General features: G+C 43.6%; 2 protein-coding genes across 2 annotated transcripts in view; one reads left to right on the top strand and one right to left on the bottom strand.

Moving 5' to 3' along the window:
- Positions 1 to 14,123, bottom strand: part of TTBK1 (tau tubulin kinase 1) — a 60,881-nt gene that overhangs the window by 40,739 nt on the left and 6,019 nt on the right. The gene's annotated exons all lie outside the window — the stretch shown is intronic.
- The window catches only part of DNPH1 (2'-deoxynucleoside 5'-phosphate N-hydrolase 1), a 66,515-nt gene that overhangs the window by 776 nt on the left and 51,616 nt on the right, over positions 1 to 14,123 (top strand). The window lies entirely within an intron of this gene.

Consider the following 14,123-nt stretch of genomic DNA (forward strand, 5'->3'; position numbering starts at 1 on the left):
GTGATCGGAGCACCATATTGTGTGTTGAGTGGGCACATGCACATCTTCTGGCTCTTAGTGGGCACTAACAGAAGCATGCAGTAGGAAGCCAACATTGCATACCCCATCCCCGGTAGGGGCATCTAGAGACTGTGGACATAGCTTCAGCTAGGTGGCGGAAAGTAAGATACTGAGTATTGACTCCGTATGTGAGATTCAGACTTCTAAAGCCATGCATTGTACAGGACTCCAGCTAGACTTGTCTTCTGAACACAGAAAAGCTGGCATTTATTGGGTTAACCTAGATGCTCATTCACATCACCGTTTTGATTTCTGTTTTGAATGGATCCTTCTTTAAAAAAAAAATTAATAAAAATGGATAGCAAAATGGAACTGAAATAGAAACCATAGTTTCCATTTATTTTTTTTACGAATCCAGTAGACAGATCCGTAAAAAAAAAAAGACAGTTTCTATCACTTTGCTTCCATTTATATCAATTTTTAATGAATCTGACTACGATGTAAAAAAAGGATCCGTTTTTAAAAAAAAATGGAAATAATACTCTTTCCTAAAAAAAAAAAAAAAAATGTAAAAAGCAACACAAAACAGAAATCAGACACAACGGAATTGAACTGAGCATAATGGAAGGTCAGAGAATCCCACGGAAATCAGCGGGACTTAAGGAACCATTTTTGCTTTCCGTTTTGCAGCTCTTCTGTCAGAAATGCAAAACGGAAATCAAAACTGCTGATGCAAACGAGCCCTTGTGCAAACCTCGATAATCCACCCACAAAATGGGATACTTGCATTGTGTGCATGGCAGGACAAGGCCTTATATATTTAAACCCACCTGACCGATATAGAAGACTGCTCATCCAGTCAATAGCCAGTCTACACCTATAGACTAACTTATTATATACACATGTACTTATAGTGCTTCTGCCAGGACTCATCCGTGAATTACTCCATTTAACCTCTACAATACTTCCTATTGCTCTTCCTATACTACCACATACTCCATAAAAGCCCTCTGAATACTACCTGTAATTCTCCTATTATTCCACGTAAGTCCTCAACCAATGTCATACCTGTATCCCAATTACTCTATATAACTCTTACTGTACCTTCTATTATGATATAGACTGAAGGATCACTGCATTAGGAACAGCTGGTACGTGACATCTTGTGATCAGTAACGCGGTACCGTGTGATTGGCGCATCTTGATCTGCTCTCAGATAATGTGCTGACTTCTCCTCTTCTGTGTAGCAGAAGGCAACATTTGGCATTAATGTGTAGACGTGGTGACTTGAGTGATTCTGACGGCGGGCAGACTGAAACTAGTGCCTGGAGATGTGGTGCCAGTATTTCTGAAACAGTTTACTTGTTGGCTGTTCCCGAACCACGATATAAAGAGTGTGGCAAGACTGGTTGATCCATGGACAGACATCTGACAGAAGATTACACAGCGGCAGGCAATGTGTGGTTGATCCTAGGGGCGAACGTCAGGTGGCACGTTTGGTATCTCAGCAGCAACTTGCCCAGCATACAACAGCGGGAAAGTTATACAAATTTCCGCAATGATCATGCCGTGTACCTTGCCCTAGATGACTCCACGTCAGTGCCAACAATGCCTCGAATGGGCCCATCAATACACCTTGGACACATGGCAGAAGGTCGTTTGGAGCGACGAGTCCTGTTTCCTGCTGAACCATATGGATGTCCGGGTCCACATCTTGCAAAATCAGCATGAAAGTGTATCTCGTAGTTTTACCGCTGAGGTTCAACAGGCCGGTAGTGACAGTGTCATGGACTGGAGAGAGTTTTCTTGGCATGGCCCCGGACCATGAGTCACCATACCACATTTCTTGAATGGTGAATGCTACAGGGACCTCTTAGCTGACCATCTACACGTATATTTTCAGGAGGTCCTCCCCGACCACAGTGCTATCTTTCAACAGAGCAACACTACGCGCTATCGAGTCAGGATCACTAGGGAGGGGTTGGTGGAACACAATAAATTCTCCACACAGCCTTGGCCCTCAAACTCACCAGTCTGTAACCTCACTAAACATGTTTGGGATATGCTGGAAAGGGCTGTGAGATCTTCTCCCACGTATCTGCAAAATATGCACCAACTGAAGGAGCTGTTGAGGTTGAGTTGAGTATGGAGGATGTCTACCACCTTGCGGAATCTATTCTTCAACATAGCCATAATTGCCCAAAAAGATGAACCAAACTGTTACTAATGCAGTGACCTTTGAGTGTTAAACACCACATATTACACCACATACAGTTGCAAGAAAAAATATGTGAACCCTTTGGTGCTCTCTGGATTTCTGCATTGATTACTAAAAAACGTGATCAGATTGTATCTTAGTCACAATTCTAGACAAACACAATGTAACAGATATCACACAGACAGCTGTGCTGTAAAAGTGTTTTATTGAGCACATTGGGTAACATCCACATTGCAGACAGAAAAAGTAAGTGAACCTTGAATTTAATCACCTGTAGATCCCTCTTAAGCAGCAATTAGCTCCACCAAACTATTCCTGGAGCTGCAAATAAGATTTGTACAATAGTGAGTGGATTTTGGACCATTTCTCCCTGCAAACGTGTTTTAGTTGATCAGTATTTTTGGGGTGCAAAGCCTTCTTCAGGTCATGCCACAGCATTTCCATAGGGTTAGTCAGGACTCATAATTGGGCATTCCAAAACACAAATCTTCTTTCTTCATCATTCCTTAGTCAATTACTACATTCTCCGGTAAGATGTTCTGATCCACCTCAGAATTCATTGCTGCCTCAATGATCACATGGCATTCAGGTCCTGAGGAGCAAAGCAGTCCCAAACTCTGGAATATCCAAGTGGCCTTGTGCAGTTTGTCAAGCCTTCTCAGGGTCTTTTGCTGTTCCCTTGCATTCTTTCTCACATCTTTGAGGACTGCCCATTGTGTTCTTGGAGTTATAGAACACAACATCCACTCCTAGGGAAAGTAGAGCAGTCCTGAATGTTCTCTATCTGTAGATAATAACCGTGCTTTGATGTACACTCAGCTCTTCAGCTTTTGTAGCCTTGTACAGCCTCATAAGTCTCTATAACACTTCTTTGGAGGTATCCATGGGGAAAGAGAGGCAGCATCCACACTGCTGTATTATCTAAAACCGACTTTATTCACCCCGGTCATCAGTGGCAACGTTTCGACCTCTAGACGAAGTCTTTGTCAAGCGCCTCTTTGGAGGTCTTCAAGTTGCTTACATCGAGGCACAGTCCGCACTGACCTTACTTTCTTGAGAAGAGCAGTCGAGAAGCAGGCTTTGTGTGTCTTTACTTAATGGGTAAAATGCCTGTGAAATCCGCACTTACAATTTCATCTCCTCAATAGAAGCACCTTTCGCCAATTCGTTTTAGGAGTCCTTAACACAAAAGTTCACTTACTTTTTCTCCCTGCACTGTGGATGATGAACGGATAAACTGGGTTTGTCTATAATTGTAATTTAGTCCTTATATAACTCCTCCCATTATTCTACATAATCCCTCCTATTACTCCTTATAACTTATGACGTTACTCTCCTGTTACCCCTATTGTTACACTATACACCCCCCACTATATAACATTTCCTCCACTTCCTCATACTTCTATGTGTTGCTTCGGGGTGATTTTTAGCATGAGGTTGATCTTTCTGAAGCGTGCTGGTACATTTCTGTTTTGTAAATATTCAGTAACTCCAGTTTCTGACTGAAAAGTGCAAATAAGTCGAGGCCATAATCAGAATTGTCCACCACTGCCCCAAGTCAGCTTCATGCAGCCTCTAACTCCCCCCACTGCCAGAGATGATGTCATCAGTCAGCAGCGCCACCGCAGTGGGTGAGTTAGGTCACAGCTTACCATGCACAAGCCCCTTACTTCAGATACATCAGATGTATCAATGGGGTGCCCAGAATCAGCATTGGAGAGAGTGATGCCAACCAGTAAACATGCCAGGAATTACCCATGTCTCTCACCATCTTGCTAGTGATTCCAGAGCCGTCGGATGCTCACCTGCCCCGGCCTCATTCAGCTATGATCCTGTAAATTAAAACAAGTTCCACGACGAGTCATGACAGGGCAGAGAGTATTCATATCACAAACCTTTACAGAAACCGCGGCAGCTCAACCTGGCACCGGCACCCCAAGTTTGGGACTGTTAGAAGCAGAGAAGTCCCGTCCCCGCACTCCAACCCCGCAAGGACAACCAGCGGCTTATTACATGCCATAACCAATACACCACATCCAATAATAGTACCAAACTGTGCTTACAGAGCCAGTCTGGTGGAAATAAAGCACCATCACTTCATTTGTTCGGCCGCAGCTATTCGAAGTATACGAGCTCCTTTACCTACAGTACAGCGTATGATATACAATGTATATTAGATTGTCTTATCATACAATGATTAAAGGGGTATTCTGAGCATTTACTAATAATCTATTCTCAGGATAGGCCATCAATAGTTGATCAGTTGTGGTTCTCCACTTGGGATCCCCATCGATCAGCTGATCCTCCAGCCTGCTGTCAGCAGAACTGGCATCTGCGTTGGTAGCCAAAGTTAGAAATATAATAGAAAGGCTTGTTCCTCTTGAAATCAAAGGGAACGATGCCTTCCATTACACTTCTGGCTCCTCATTGCAGACAGAGCAGGAAGTGTAATGGAAGACATCGCTCCAATTTATTTCACCGATGACGAATGGCTCTGATGCACTGATCAGCTGATCAGTGGGCATTCCGAACGGCGGACCCCCCACCCGTCAATCAACTACTGCTAGACTAAGGATAGGTCATCAATAGTAAATGCCCAGAATATCCCTTTAAGGCCTCGCTTACCCTGCTATAACTGCACATAAAGCCATACTCCGCTTCTCTCTAGCATGGAAGCATTTCTTTTCATCCCCATGTATGTTTGGGTTCCCTAGCAAACACTTGTCTCAATGCTGGGAGGATCATCATGCAGGTACCGGTCCCATCGACATGCACAGAAGTGCTTAGCACTTGATTTATTGCGTCTGCACAGACTACACAAGAGATCACGTGGCCATAGAAGACGAGGAGAGACTGTGTATAGAGCGGAGGACAGACATAGATAGCAACTCCCGTTATGTGGGATTACAGTGTAAACAGCGCGGTATAAATCACATCAGCTTTACAGGTCAGTACTATTACAGCGATACTGAATTTATACTTTGTATGGTTTGCTACGTTAGCACAATAAAAGAACTTTTTTTTTAAAAAAATCATGTTTTTGTGTTGCCATATTCAAAGCCAGATTTTTTTTTCTCATCCGGAGCTGTATAAGAGTTTGGTTTTTTGCAGGATGACTTGACATTTTCATGTGTACCTTTTGGACTTGCATCAAACCTTTTGATCACTTTTTGTTCCATTCATTGCGAGTTGGATGAACAAAAGACAGAAACTCTGGAGCAATTTTCCTTTTCTGTAAAGTATTTAGCGTGCAAAGTAAAAAAAACCAAAAAAAAAACCAATCCCTTCCCTCGAAGGAGTTGTCAGAATCAAATGATACTTTCTCTGTGTGACTGTAACATTGATACTCTATTTCCTCAAAAATAAGCCCTAGCCTAATTTTTGGGGAGGCTTGAAATATAAGCCCTACCCCAAAATGATCCCTAGTTACACTACATAGAAGAAAAAAAAAGAATACATTACCTAACAGGCTCAGTCCGGGTCCCTCCCGCTGCTCTCTAGAGGTTCGGCGCGGTTCACGCAGCTCTCAGTCACTTGTAGAACAACACTTCCTGGTTAAGGGATTCATAAATCCCACCTCCAGGAAGCGATGGCTGTGATTGGTTCTTCCACCGCTGCTCAGCCAATCAATTCAGCGGTCGAAGAACCAATCACAACCATCCCTTCCTGGGATGGCTATGGGTTATAAATCCCATAACCAGGAAGTGATGTTGTATGAGCTGCCGAGGACGCGCGGGAAGCACGTCGGAACAGTGGAGAGCAGCGGGAGGGACCTGAACTGAGCCTGCTAGGTAAGTATAATAAGATCTCCCCCAAAAATAAGACCTAGTGTCTCTCTTGGGGCAAAAATTAATATAAGACAGGGTATTATTTTTGGTAAACACGGTATAAGTGATTACAATATCAGAGCAAAAGGATCTTTTATTAGAGAAAACCGACCACTTGAAGGGAGGCTCTAGTACCCCTTTGGGCCGCCTTAGATATAAAATGTGATATGGGTGGGCAGGGAGGCATACAGGTTATGTATGGTATCCTGCAGTACATTGGTTCACCTTTCCTGTAATTGAGCCTCTAGATCGTGCAAATTCATAGGCTGTCAAAGTTGGTGTCCCAGATGGTCCCATACATGTTCTATTGGCGATAAAAGGGCAATGACTTTCAACTTCCAGCAGACATCACAAGAATGCGTCTCATACTGAATTATTCCTAACAGCAGTTTCATATTTTCATCCAATTCTTTCATGTTGGCTGCATGACCTGAGTGAATGGTTGAGAACTAGTGATGAGCGAGCATTGCCCTTAGCGAGTACCTGCCTGCTCGAGACAAAAGGTTCGGGTGCCGGCGGCGGGCAGGGAGCTGCGGGAACAGAGGGGAGATCTCTATCTCCCTCTCTCCCCCCCGCTCCCTCTGCTGACTGCCGCTACTCACCACTCACCCCCGCCGGCACCCAAACCTTTTGTCTCGAGCGGGCAGGTACTCGCTAAGGGCAATGCTCACTCGAGCAATTGCCCTTAGCGAGTATGCTCAGTTATCTCTATTGAGAACTTATTCCCATTGTGGAGAAGTACAGCTTTCAGATTTACCTTTGATGAATCAATAAAGGTCAGTCTGTTTGTCTATAATGCTGGCCAGAAGCTTCCATAAAACAACTCACTACTATCCTACCAAAAGTATTTGGACACCCCTATCAGTGGGATGGATTGTGTCCTATTAGCATGTTGTGTGTCCTAAACCATACGATATAAGATTCAGACCCTTGGAGCTGTCAGCCATAGTTTGTGACGGGAACCATATACACTACTTATGACGCTGCACACAAGCCGTCCACCATGAAGCGCGATGCATCAACCCATCTACAGTGGTGCAAGGAGCATTGTCATTGAACAGTTGAGCGATGGAAGAATTTTCTATGGAGTGATGAATTGCACTACTCCATTTTCACATCAGATGGACATATTTTAGGGTGTGGAGGGTGATGGGGAACGCCTTTTGCCCAAGTGTGTTGTGAAACAAGTACAGCGGAGGCTCCATTATAGTCTGTGGAAGTTTTATGTGGCTTGGCCTTGGTCCATTAGTTGTAGTAGCAGGAACCATAAGCATGGAGGTCAACCTTGATGTTCTAGACAATAATGTGCTGCTGACAATGTGGCAATGCTTTGGGAATGGTCGGCCATACTTCCAACAAGACAACGTGCCTCGTCACACATCCAAACTTGATATACGTTGGTTTGCGATTGGACTGGCCTGCACAGCCTGAACCCTACTGAACATCTTTGGGATGAACTGGAACGTCAGGTCAGGAAATATGAACAACGTCCATCTGCTTTGAGCGAACTCGACAGATGTTTGCAGCTTGTTTTTAGGACAAGTTCAAATCACGGACAAGATCAATAAGATCACCTTGCGTTAGTAGATGAGGCTCAGAGGAGGTAGAATACCTTGCTTGAAATGTTGGATCACAATCCACCTTCTCTTTGCTCTGTTCTATTTGATCTTCTTCATCAGGATCAACATTGCTGAGAACTTGTGGGAAAATTCAGTATACTTCACTGTGCGGGACAAGTCTTCTTGCAGATGGCCAATTTGGATACTTGACATTGGGGCATATTTACCAAAAATGTCTGAAAGGGCATACTGTCTTTGTTGATCATATCAACCAATCACATCTTTCATTTTTTCTTTCCAGAGCACTTTATTTCTTTTAGACATCTTGAATAAGATGCCCCATGAGTTAAGAAGTGATCCCTGGTATTTGTGTCAGTCTGACGTATGATCTGCCGTTTTTTTCCAAACCACTGAAATGGCCGATGGCATGACCCATTCACCCATCCGGTAAGAACTCTAACACAAGCTAAACCACCAACACGAGGGGCCAAGTCTTATCTTCATCATCCGCTTTGCAGCCAGAATACAGCTCACAGCTCTTCCCGATTCAAGGAGTGAAATTTTGTCTCTGGGACTTGAAAGTCTATTCTCCACAATACCGCAGAAAGTATTCGGATGACTTCAGCACTTCCGTGGCATATAAAAATGTAAATACAGAGAATATACGCATACGACACTAAACTATATCAGTCACCACATCAAACACTGTAAACCTCGAAGGCTTAAAAGTGATGGCCGCCTCATGTGTAGCCTGCATGTTCTCCACGGGCGATAGAGCAAAACAGATTTCATATTTGAATTTAGCATAGAAGACTGTATTAGGCCTCCCTCACACAGGCCTTTATTGCAGTTTCAGCAGCGTTGTCATGCATTTTTGTGTTTTCAGCAGTGTCAGCTGGTTCAGCCAATCACAGCCAGCGATGGATGCACCAATCACAGCCATTCATTGAATGGTTGTAATTGGTGCATCGAGCACCAGCTCTGATTGGTGGAGCCAGCTGACACTCAGCTGGCTTAGCCAATCAGAGCAATCTCTTGCTAAGGCAGGGATTTTAATCCCCATCACTAGCAATAGATGCTTTGTTGGCTTGACAAGTGCCTGGCAGCCAGCACGGAGCTCCAGAAAACAGCGGCGGGAACCCAGGTGGCATCAGCTAGGGAAGTATTGATTTTTTATTTTTTGGTAGTCGCTTGCATTTAGCGCTGCCAAAAATGTGGTAACAAGTTGTGCCACGTTTTCAGCAGCGCTGAAACCGCTGCCCATTCGTTTTAATGGGCGACGCTGGGCTGAAAACGGCCAAAGATAGAACATGCATCGCTGTCAAAGTGCGGCATTGAAGATGCTTGTGAGCAGCCCCATTGAAATGAATGGGAGCGTTGTACAACGGTTAGCGCATCGCTGAAAAGGTAGCGCTACACGCTGTACAAAAACGTCTGTGTGCCGGAGGCCTTAGGGTGCGTCCAATCGGGACAGATTTTGGTACGGATACAGACCGAAATCCGCAGCATATTTTGGTACAGATCCACATCAAAGTCTCGCTCGAGTAATGTGCCTTAGCGAGTATACTCGCTCATCTCTATTCCAGAACTATCTTTTTGCCCAAAGGATATGACTCGGCGCGTATTTTGGTCCTATTTTTTACGGTTCCACATTTTTATGCGCCGCATATTCGCCCTTGTGAACGGATGCATTGGAAACCAATGCTTCACATCAGTAGCGTATATACGGCCGGGCGTGAAAAAGCGGCGTACATGTGCCGTGTGAAAGAGCCCTCACAATCACAGGTCTTTTCTTATTTTATTTCGGATGGCCGTATTCAAGCTCCATATTTGGTCTCATGTAGATCTATAGATCTGGTCACGTGGCCATTGTGTTTTTACAGCCATTTTTTTACGCACCATGACCTATTTTCTGCCCATTTTCCTCTGTTTCTCTATTAACTTTTATTGGACGTTTTTAGAAAATAAACCATACGGAGACAAATACTGATGAGATACCGATGACATGCGGTTGTAATGTCATCTAAAACACATCTGTAATACGCATCCATACACTCGTCTGAAATCGGCACAAGGCTAGTTTCACGTTACGTTATATGGATGCAGCACATGTTTTGTGCTGTTTTTTGTCGTCCATGCAAAAAAATGGCATGGGAACAGAACCTGGATGGCACCAAAGGGGCGAATATGTGATAGAGACTTCATCTCAGACAGTTTCCATCCCTGTCGGCCTTTTACGCTGGATAGCAAAGCGCCGTCCTTGGAGCAGAAGTTGTCTCGGTCTTATGGAGGCGGGATTTATGAATTGGCTGAGCCGCAGCATTGATTGGCTAATTCATAAATCCCGCCTCCACGACGCCCTGGCTGTTGATTGTTTCAACGCGATGGCTGTGATTGGTTCATCCAGAGCCATTGCTTCCTGGAGGCGGGATTTATGAATCCCGCAACCAGGAAGTGATCTTCTGTGGGCGAATGAGGACTGCAGGACGCCCATCGGAGCTCCGGAAAGCAGCGGGAGGATTCTTTTGGGTAAGAATTTCTTTTTTTGGGAGTGCAGCTAGGGCTTAGTTTCGGGGTAGGGCTTAACGTTCTCACGATAAAATCCACACAAAAATGCATCGCTATTGCTACAAAATTGCGGCAACAAAGCTGCAATATCACTGTGATTTTGTAGCGGCGATATTGCTGTCACCCGTGTGAGGGTGCCTTCACACTTACGATTACCATATCGCTGCTTTATTTTTAATTGCGAATGTCAATAGGACTTTCTAATGTTAAAAACGCATCGCACAAAAATTGCAAAGCATAAACTTGCGATTTTTGTGCAATGCGGATTAACATTAGAAAGTCCTATTGACATTTGCGTTAAAAAAAATGCAGCGATATCGCGATCGCAAGTTTGAAGGCGCCCTGAAAGAGGCTTAAAAGATGGAAGACAAGATGCATCTACACATGGATTCTCATAATGTAATGTGAAAGCAGCCTAAAATGAAACATCTTATCCAGATTGGATTCTAAGCGATACACCTAGGGTCATTTGTATCACCAGTCACACTGGAGTAATCAGGGTGACCTCTCTGTAATATTATTATCAATCAGTAATACTTAGAACAACCACCTTCTCATCAGTATTCTCAACGATTTTCGCTCGAAGCCATCTTTTGAGTGATAATCGTTGCGTCTAACTACTCTGGCATCGTGCAGCTTTCGTTAAGCCGTCGCTGATCTTTTAGCATGCTGAAAGATCAGCGATCAGTTATCAGGGATTCACAGCGGGATACAGCTGATACTATTGTTTCAGCTTTATCCCGCTCCCTGAAGACAGGCGGGATATGAAGAACAGAGCAGTCCAGCTGTGTTCTCCATACCCCGCTCGGAGCGCTCGGCTGTATAACAGACGGGCGCTCTGAGCAGAGAACAGCTGGATGCAGAAGGCAAGTGGCCCCGCTTGTCTTCTGCATCCTCCGTTCTTGCTTGATTACTTGATTTCTTGATTACTGATGAGTGTTATGCTTGGTTTAGACACAATGATTATCACTCGAAAAATCTTTTGAGCGATAATCATTGTGTGCTTAACAGCACAAGGTGATCGCTCAACATTTGAGCGACCACCTTGCGCTGTTAAGCACACAATGATTATCGCTCAAAAGATTTTTCGAGTGATAATCATTGTGTCTAAACCAAGCATAACACTCATCAGTAATCAAGAAATGCAAATGCGGAAGATGGAACAATACCTCTGCAGCGCCCCCTATTGAGAGGCAGTATTCATGAAAGTCAATATCCGGCCCTTTATACAAGTCTTTATAACAATGACTGGGAATTGAAAACCAAAAGCCAGAATAACCATACACAGAGAGCTGTTTTGGGGTTTTCGTCCCTCATCAGTGTGCTGTAGGTTTCTGGCTTGGCTAGTGAAAGGCCTATAGAAGAGGGTAATAGTAACATATGGAGTTTGTGTCCTTTTTGCATGCTTTTGAGTTCAATGGGAATCCGTGTTATAGGTCACATGGCAAGAATTTGAAATCAGTGTTGCGGAAAAAAAGCCAATTGGCATGTACTTTTTTGGCGTGTATTCGGCCTACAGACAAGCCCCATTAAATAGGTTTAATCCTAGGGCGAATCTACATTATTTTCAAACAGAAATCGGAAGTTTTTAAAAACGGTCATAAAAAAATACATCCATGTAATTAGCCCTATAAATTTACATTAGCTCCATATTACAGTCCCCTTAAGACGGACCAAATGAGTAAAAATACGGTCATGTGAAAGTGGCCTGCGGCTTCCCTTACACATAGGGGGTGGATCCATCCACCTCTTTACTGCCAGATAAAAGTAGCACATTTTCTCATTGGCTGCAGCAGTCACCTGGTTTCCTGTGACATCATCTGTCAGAGCAAACACCGGGACCACAGCGGGGTTTCAGTGCTGGATCCCAGTGGTGTGGTAACTATGGTTCATTTTACATTTTTACTGCAGGCAGCCCTATTAAAGTGGGATTGTCTTGTCAGACAACCCCTTAATGGTTTGACCCATTTATTTTTTCTTATAGAGAAGTCTATGGGAAAATGCTAGACCCAGAGCACGCTGCAGTTTAGAAAAAATGCCACTATCGCAAAAACACTGCAAGTCTGGGGAAAAAAACACCATAAAAAGGGCCTGATTGTAGTGCAAGTCATGATTCCTTACTCCCCGATTCTTGATGCAAAAAGATGTGACAGAAACCGCCTGCGGCAAAAACGCGACGAGCGTGGCGTTCATACAAAAAGAAACCAGCCTTATAGTAAAACTCAGAATCATCCGTGACGTCCAGCAGTTCTGGATACACTTAATAGTAAAACCCATGGGGCAAAAAAACAGTGATGAGAACACCTCGAATCAACAGCGTCCTTAAACAGTAATAATAATAATAACATATGAGATTATTAGTGTCACTCCGCAGGGATGACAACAACTAGCATCATTAGTGTCACCCCCCAAGAAATAACACCGAAAATCATCAGTGTCACCCCCAAAATAATAAAACCATCTGGAATCACTCAGAATTATTACTAACACCCGGAATGAGTCACCCCCCAGTGAATATAACATTCAGAATGATCAGTAATAACAACACTCAGAATGATCAATCCCACGTAATAACCATCAGCATCACACCGCCATAATTATAACATCTGGAAACAGTGATAACAACAAGCAGAACGCTCAGTTCACCAGTACTAATAATAACACCTGAAATCATCACCTCTCAAAGTCAGCTCCCAACAACAATACCCGGAATCATCAGTTACACCCAGCAGAAGGGTTGTGTTCCCGCATGTCGTTTCTATGCTGTTTTTGGATGTGCATGTTAATTGCACATCAAAAACGCTGCTGAGAACGTCACATATTTAAGCCGCAAAACGCCACGGTTTTCGGTGACTGTTTAGAACCAAACAGCTTCTACAGGAAAAGCACATTTAAGTCATGTGCTTCAGGTTTGGGCTACATTTTTTTTTTGCCTGTGCAAATGCATAGGTCATGCACAAAATATTAAAAAAAACATACAAAAATGCAACACAAATGCACGTGTAAATACGACAGCCTTACAAGAACAATCATTATCAGCCATCATCAGTGTCATCTTGTAGTAATAATAACACTGAGTATCATCAGTGTCAACCGACAATAATAGGAATACCTGAAATCAGTGCAAACTAGCAGGAATAGCGACACCTAAAAAACACGCAGGGTTAACCTGCAGTAATAATTACACCTAAAATCATCAGCATCACCCCGACATTAATATGAACAACTTGAATCATCAGCGTCATCCGGCAATAATATTAATAGCTGGAAGCAATCACCATTGTCATATTGCAGTAAAAATAACACCTGGAATCATCAGCATCAGCTGACAGTAACAACACCTGGAATCATCAGTGTCAGCTGACAGTATTAACACCTGGAATCATCAGTGTCAGCTGACAGTATTAACACCTGGAATCATCAGTGTCAGCTGACAGTAACAACACCTGGAATAGTCAGTGTCACCCTGCAGTAATAACAACTGGAATCATCAGTGTCACCTGACAGTAGTAACACCTGGAATAGTCAGTGTCACCCTACAGTAATAACTAGAATCATCAGTGTCAGCTGACAGTAACAACACCTGGAATAGTCAGTGTCACCCTGCAGTAATAACACTTGGAATCATCAGTGTCAGCTAACAGTAATAACACCTGGGATAGTCAGTGTCACCTGACAGCAATAACTGGAATCATCAGTGTCAGCTGACAGTTACAACAACACCTGGAATAGTCAGTGTCACCCTGCAGCAATAAAAACTTGAATCATCAGTGTCAGCTGACAGTAACAACACCTGGAATAGTCAGTGTCACCCTGCAGTAATAACACTTGGAATCATCAGTGTCAGCTAACAGTAATAACACCTGGGATAGTCAGTGTGCCCTGACAGCAAAAACTGGAATCATCAGTGTCAGCTGACAGTTACAACAACACCTGGAATAGTCAGTGTCA

This window comes from Eleutherodactylus coqui, chromosome 3 (assembly GCF_035609145.1).
Source record: "Eleutherodactylus coqui strain aEleCoq1 chromosome 3, aEleCoq1.hap1, whole genome shotgun sequence".
Taxonomy (NCBI): domain Eukaryota; kingdom Metazoa; phylum Chordata; class Amphibia; order Anura; family Eleutherodactylidae; genus Eleutherodactylus; species Eleutherodactylus coqui.